Source organism: Pristis pectinata, chromosome 7 (assembly GCF_009764475.1).
Source record: "Pristis pectinata isolate sPriPec2 chromosome 7, sPriPec2.1.pri, whole genome shotgun sequence".
Lineage (NCBI taxonomy): Eukaryota > Metazoa > Chordata > Chondrichthyes > Rhinopristiformes > Pristidae > Pristis > Pristis pectinata.
The window spans coordinates 100,680,159-100,687,981 of NC_067411.1; positions in this window are offsets into that span (position 1 = coordinate 100,680,159).

The window sequence follows — 7,823 nt, forward strand, 5'->3', positions numbered from 1 at the left end:
TCCACAAAATGTGCCAGTCTAAAGAGAAGTAACAACAATGTCCCACCAAGTCTATCTTCATCCCCAAACAGCTTTGGAAGTATTAATGCTTTGATCATTGCTGGGTTGAAAAACCTTCATAATACAGAAATATCCTGAACTTTTCCTATCAAAACACCTGAGTGTGATTATGGTCAAAACATCAGACAGGATGACATTCCCTTGAAAGGATACCATAACTTTGGGGACATCTTTATGGTAGAGCTGCTGCCTCACAGCTCCAGTGACCAGGGTTTGATTCTGTGTGGTGTTGGCACCTTCCCCCTGTCACTGTGTGCGTTTCCCCCAGGTGTCTTGGTTTCCTTCCACGCCACAAAGACTCGCAGATTAGGGCTGGCATGGTAGCGTAGCAGTTAGCATAACGCTATTACAGCACCAGCGACCCAGGTTCAATTCCTGCCGCTGTCTGTAAGGAGTCTGTACGTTCTCCCCGTGTCTGCGTGGGTTTCCTCCGGATGCTCCGGTTTCCTCCCACATTCCAAGGACGTACGGGTTAGGAAGTTGTGGGCATGCTATGTTGGTGCCGGAAGCGTGGCGACACTTGCGGGCTGCCCCCAGAACATTCTATGCAAAAGGTGCATTTCACTGTGTGTTTCGATGTACATGTGACTAATAAAGACATCTTAATTGGTAACTGCAAATTTCTGTCTACAAAATGTGTAAATAGAACCTGGGGGGGAGTTGGTGGGAACGTCAGGGGAATAAAAGTGGGATTAGTGTAAATGGTGTTTGGTTGTCTGCACAGACTTGATGGGCTGAATGTCCTGTTTCTGGACTGTATAACTCTATGACTAATACACTGACATAACTTTGAGCCATCTCACAGACTTGCAGCAAGCAGGCAACATTGGATAAAGATGGTACAATTAAGGGGAGGATTGTGCCACTAAAATTGACAATGGGTATGACTTCTGTAAAATAAAATTTGAAGATTCGGGTCAGATTTTAACAACGTTGAAGGAGACTGCACTAAACCCATTTGAGGTTAGTGCAGGAACGTGGTACTGATTCCTTGTTCTTGTGGGAAAAGACTCCTCTGGGTGATTCTGTGGTGAATGGTGCTTAAAATCATCAAGAGTTAAGGATAATGTGAATAATAATTAAAGGGAATAAAGTGTTTAAATCTAATAGCAGATTAGTACTTTGAATAGTATTTGTAAGTATGATAAACTATAAAAGGAATATTGAGTTACATTGCTCCATGGAATTCCCACCCAGATGGTTCAGATTGAATTCGGGGGTGATTGCGACAGTGTTAGGCAGGGGCTGGGGAGAGTGGATTGGGAGCAGCTGTTATTGGGCAAGTCCACATCTGACATGTGGGAGTTATTTAAAGGCCAACTGGTCAAAACTCAGGACCAAGACCTTCCCCTGAGGAAGAAAGACAAGGATGGCAAGGTTCGGGAACCTTGGATGAGGAGAGCTGTTGTAAATTTCTTCCAAAAAGAAGGAAGGATACATAAGGTATAGGAAACTGAAATTGCACAGGGCCCTTGAGAAATATAAAGGAAGCAGAGCAGAACTTAAACAGGGAATCGAGAGGGCTAAAACGGGCCATGAAATGTCCTGGACAAGTAGGATTAAAGAGAACCCCAAGGCAATTTATGCATACATTAAATAAAGAGGATAACTAAGGAGAGGGTAGGACCACTTGAAGACAAAGGAGAGAATTTCCGCCTGGAGCCAGAGGAAGTGGGCGAGGTACTAAATGAGTACCTTGCATCAGTTTTCACCAGAAGAAGGACATGAAGGATAGTGAGATCAGGGAGGGGTGCGCTGATGTTCTAGGGCATGTTGATATCAAGACAGGGAAGGTGTTGGGTGTCTTGAAGAACATTTAAGGTTGATAAGTCCCCAGGTTCAGATGGGACCTTTCCCAAGTTATTGAGGGAGGCAAGAGAGGAGATTGCTGGGGCCTTGACAGAGATCGTTGTATCCCCTTCAGTGACAGGTGAGGTCCCAGAGGACTGAAAAGTAGACAATGTTGAAGAGCAATAGGGACAAACCAGGAGCCTCACATCAGTGGTAGGGAAATTACTGGAGAAAATTCTCAGAATTGGGGTCCATGTCCATCTGAGAAGGCATTGATTTACTATGAGGTATCATCAGCAAGGCTTTGTGCAGAGGAGATCATGCCTTACAAACTATTGAGTTTTTTGATGAGGTTGAGGATGACTGAAGGTAGGGCAGTGGATGCTGTAAACATGGACTTTAGTAAAGCTTTTGACAAGGTCCCATATGGTAGGCTGGTCCAGAAGATTAAGGCACCTGAGATCCATGAAGCCTCAGTAGACTGGATTCAAAGTTGCCATGGCCACAGAAGACAGAGGGTAGTGGTGGAGCAGTGTTATTCTAACTGGAGGTCTGTGACCAGTAGTGGTCCACAAGAATCAGCACTGGCACCTTTGTGGCTTGTGATATACATAAATGATCTCGACAAAAATGTAGGTAGACATAAAAATTGGTGGATTTCTGGATAGTGAGGAAGGTTGTCAAAGGATACAGCAGGATATAGACCAGATGGAAATGTGGGCAGAGAAATGGCAGATGGAGTTTAACCCAGACAAGTGTGACGTGTTGCACTTTAGAAGGTCAAGTGCAAGAGGAAAGTGTACAGTAAATGGCAGGACCCTCAGGAACACTGAAGTACATAGAAAGTTAGAACAGTATAGCACAGTACGAGTCCTTCAGCCCACGATGTTGTGCCGACCTATGTAAACCTACTCCCTGATCAATCTAACCCTTCCCTCTTACACAAGCCATAACCCCGCATTTTACTTTCTTCCATGTGCCTATCAAAGAGTCTTTTAAATGCCCCTATTGTATCAGCTTCTACCACCACCGCCAGCAGTGCGTTCCTGGCACCCTCCGTTCTCCGAGTGGAAAAAAATCTACCTCTTGTCATCTCCCCTAAACTTTCCCCCTCTGACCTTAAACTGATGTCCTCTGATAGTGGCCATTGCCACCCTGGGAAAAAGGTGCTGGCTGTCCACTCTTTCTCTGCCCCTTGTAATCTTATACATCTCCATCAAGTTGCCTCTCATTCTCCTTTGCTCCAAAGAGAAAAGCCTTAGCTCACTCAACCTATCCTCAGAAGACATGCTCTCCAATCCAGGCATCATCCTGGTAAATCTCCTCTGCACCTTCTCCAAAGCTTCCACATCCTATAATGAGGTGACCAGAACTGGACACAATACTCCAAGTGTGGTCTAACCTGAGTTTTATAGAGCTGCAACATTACCTCGTTGCTCTTGAACTCAATCCCCTGTCTAATGAAGGCCAACACATCATACGCCTTCTTAACCACCCTATCAACTTGTAAGGCAACTTTGAGGGATCCATGGACTTGGACACCAAGATCCCTCTGTTCCTCCACACTGCAAAGAATCCTGCTATTAACCTTGTACTCTGCCTTCAAGTTCTTTCTTCCAAAGTGTATCACGTTGCACTTTTCCAGATTGAACTCCATCTGCTACTTCTTCACCCAACTCTGCATCCTGCCTATATCCCGTTGTAACCTACGACAGCCTTCTGCACTATCCACAACACCTCCAACCTTTGTGTCATCTGCAAACTTACTAACTCACCCCTCCACTTCTTCATCCAGGTCATTTATCAAAATCACAAAGGGCAGGGGTCCCAGAACAGATCTCTGCAGAACACCACTAGTCACTGACCTACAGGCAGAATACACTCCATCTACCACCACCTTCTGCCTCCTGTGGGTGAGCCAGTTCTGAATCCACGCAGCCAAGTCTCCATGGATCCCCTGCCTCATGACTTTCTGGATGAGCCTACCGTGGGGAACCTTGTCAGGCGCCTTATTGAAGTCTATATACACCACATCCACCCCTCTACCTTCATCAATTTGTTTTGTCACCTCCTCAAAAAAACTCAGTTAGGCTCATGTAGCATGACCTGCCCCTCACAAAGCCATGCTGACTAGCCCTAATAAGACTGTGCTTCTCCAAATGCTCATAAATCCTGTCCATAAGAATCCTCTCCAATAGTTTGCCTGCCACTGACAAAAGACTCACTGGTCTATAATTCCCAGGATTATCCCTAGTACCTTTCTTGAACAATAGGGATCTTGGGATGCAAGTCCATAGTTCCCTGAAAGTGAAAACACAAGTAGACAAGATGGCATACAACATTCTTGTCTTTTTTCAGTTGGTATATTGAGTATAAAAGTTGGGAAGTCGTGTTGCAGCTGTATAAGTCTTTGGTTGGACCACATTTGGAGTTTCTGTACTGTTCACAACACCACACTACAGGAAGGATGTGCAGGCCTTGGAGAAGGTGCAGAAGAGGTTCACCAGGATGTTGCCTGGATTAGAGGGTATTAGCTATAAGGACAGGCTGGACAAATTTAGATTGTTTTTTCTGAAGGGGGACCTGATAGAAGTGTATAAAATTACGAGAGGTGTAGATAGTCAGTGTGTGGAAATATTAAATTCCAGAGGGCAGAGCTTTGAGATGAGGGGGGAAAGTTTTTAAAGCGGATTTACAAGGTAAGATTTTCTTGACAGAGTGGTAGGTGCCTGGAATGTGCTGCCAGGAGAAGTGGTAGAAGCAGATACAATAGCAATGTTCAAGAGGCATTTAGGCAGACACATGGACAAGCAGGGAATTGCAGGGATATAGACCAGGTGCAGGTGGATATGCTATTTAAATTGGCATCATGGTCAGCACAGACATCATAGGCCTGTACCTGTGCTATACTGTTCTCTGCTGTGTACAGGGCAGGTGAGGGTCATCTACTTAACCCACATTTCTTCTAGTTTTATCAGATTATCTGGAATAAGGTTTGTTGCTTCCTGAAGTTGAGAGGAAGTTTAAAAGAGTTATGATGAGTTGATTTTGCACATGACAGGTTTGATTCTGACTCTAAAACTTGCCATAAATGTGTCAATTTCAGTGACTTCAAGAGATGTTATGGGACTTGAAACTTTAAATTTAAAGCAGTCAGATTACAAGTGGGCCCTCCAATGTCCCATGTCAAGCCAGAAATGGGCACAGTTTATAATTATTGCTGGCATTAGCTGTTTGCCAAAATGCTTGATTACAGCTCCATTGAGTGCAGTTCAAGAGGAAAGTCACAAGGATAACATTGCACCCGGACAAAAAGATTGTTTTATGTTCTAACCTGAGGCTGTAAACATATTACGGTCAGAAAAATTAAACCTTAGTAAGTAGATCTAGATATTAACAGTAAATCAGTTCTATTACGTACATGGTACATGCTGAAACTATTATCCTCTGGCGTGAAGTATTTACTTTCCAGACCTACAGGGAGAGGGGGAGATGGTATAGGAGCAGCAACGCTGCCTTCATGCATTTGCAGTCACTGCAGCCACAACGCTGTAATTCCGAGGACATTGTTTACAGAGAAATGCTGACTGAGCTGTACTTGCCACATTACAAAACGAGAATGAATGCATACATTGTGTATGAAATTATTGCAAACCCTTAATACTCAGAACCCTTGCATTTTCATAAGGTAAAAGAAAATAGATTCTTGAAAAATATTTCTATATGTAACAATATTTTCCAATTATTTTATGACATTTTCCACAATCAGAATTACTGTTAAGGAAATGGTTAACACGACAATGTAATAAGTACAGCAAAAGACAAACTGCAGGAAGGCAATCAGCGGGAACATGAAGGCCGCCAGTGCTGGGATCTGATAAGTAAGGAAGGTGATAATGCAAACTGTTAGGGGAGAGGGGAAGGACAGGTGGAGTCAGATGGGGGAGGGGTTCCCGTGGGTGAAATGTGGGGGTGGTAGGTTGATAGATCCAGGAGAGAGAGGGGGATGAAAATGGGTGATGGGAGGCTGGAGGAGGTCAAGGGAAAGGGGTGGATCAGAGAGAGAGCGGCCAACACAGGAGGTAAAGGTTACCTGAAATTGGAAAATTCAGCATTCATACCAGAGTGTTGCAGACTGCAAAGGTGGAATTTGAGGTGTCGTTTCTCTGGTTTGCATTGGCCTCACGCTGGTGCAGGTCAGTGTGGGGAGGGGAGTAGAAATGGCACGCATCTGGGGAAAGTGATGTTGTTCAGGGTAAGAAAAAGTTCTGCCAAGCTGATGAGTGTTGGTGAAGTGGAACTGGTTGGATCTTTGTAATAAATACTGTCTCTGCCATTTTGCAAGGATTGTCTTTGCCACAACAACAGTTGACCTAAATCCACTCCTGTAGCTATCAATGCTAAGATGACTAAGGTCACCTGAGATGATAATGGTCACCTACAACTTTAACAACTAAGATCCATGACTATTTCTGCCATTGGAATATTAAGACAGCTAGAACAAAACAGGTTAATGGGGTCAAAGTATTAATTGGCAATGGTTCAACTGAATAGATTCAAGGGGATATTCTCCTTTCTATGTTTGGCTAATTATAAAAACAGATAATTATAGAATTATTATATTGAGAAAGGAGGCCATTTGACCCATTGAGTCCACATCAGTTCCATGTAAAAAGAATTTTAAAAAAACCTAATTGAGGCAAAAATGACCATGAAATTACTAGATATTTGTAAAAATCCATCTGGTTCACTGATGTCCTCCAGGAAAGGATGTTTGCCATCCTTATCTCCTTTGGCCTATGAGTGACTTCAGATCTACAGCAATGTGACTGCCTCTCAACCTGCTTCTGAAATGACCAACGCAAGACACTGATTTGCACGAAAACCTCCAAGGAGAGACTGGAAACGGACAGAACACCTAACACTGGCCAATGCCCCAAACATAGACCCTGTAAAGTCAGTTCCACTCCAGTCAGCCTTGTAAGAATTCTGTTGGAATTTTTTGTGGAAGTAACAAGCAGGACAGACAAAGGAGAGTCAGTGGATGTTGTTTACTTGGATTTTCGGAAGACCTTTGACAAGGTGCCACACATGAGGCTGATAAACAAGATAGGTGCCCATGGTATTACAGGAAAGGTACTAGCATGGATAGAAGATTGGCTGACTGGCAGGAGGAGAAGAGTGGGAATAAAGGGGGCCTTTTCTGGTTGGCTGCCGGTGACTAGTGGTGTTCCACAGGGGTCGGTGTTGGGTCCGCTATTTTTCACATGATATGTTAATGATCTGGATGATGGCTTTGTGGCCAAGATTACGGATGATACAAAGATAGATGGAGGGGCAGGTAGTGTTGAGGGAGCAGGGAGTCTGCAGAAGGACTTGGACAAGTTGGGAGAATGGGCAGAGAAGTGGCAAATGGAATACAGCGTAGGGAAGTGTACAGTCATGCACTTTGGTAGAAGGAATAAAGCCATAGACTATTTTCTAAATGGGGAGAGAATTCAGAAATCAGAGGTGCAAAGGGACTTGGGAGTCCGAGTGCAGGATTCCCTAAAGGTTAACTTGCAGGTTAAGTCAGTAGTAAGGAAGGCAAATGCAATGTTAGCATTCATTTCGAGAGAACAAGAATATAAAAGCAAGGATGTAATGCTGAGGCTTTATAAGGCATTGGTCAGACCACATTTGGAGTATTGTGAGCAGTTTTGGTCCTCATATCTAAGGAAGGATGTGCTGGCATTGGAAAGGGTCCAGAGGAGTTTACAGAATGATCCAGGGAATGAAAGGGTTAACAAATGTGGAGCATTTGATGGCTCTGGGCCTGTACTCGCTGGACGTTAGAGGGATGAGGGGGGGATCTCATTGAAACCTACCGAATATTGAAAGGCCTGGATAGAGTGGACATGGAGAGGATGTTTCCAGTAGTGGGAGAGTCTAGGACCAGAGGGCACAGCCTCAGAACAGAAGGACGTCCCTTT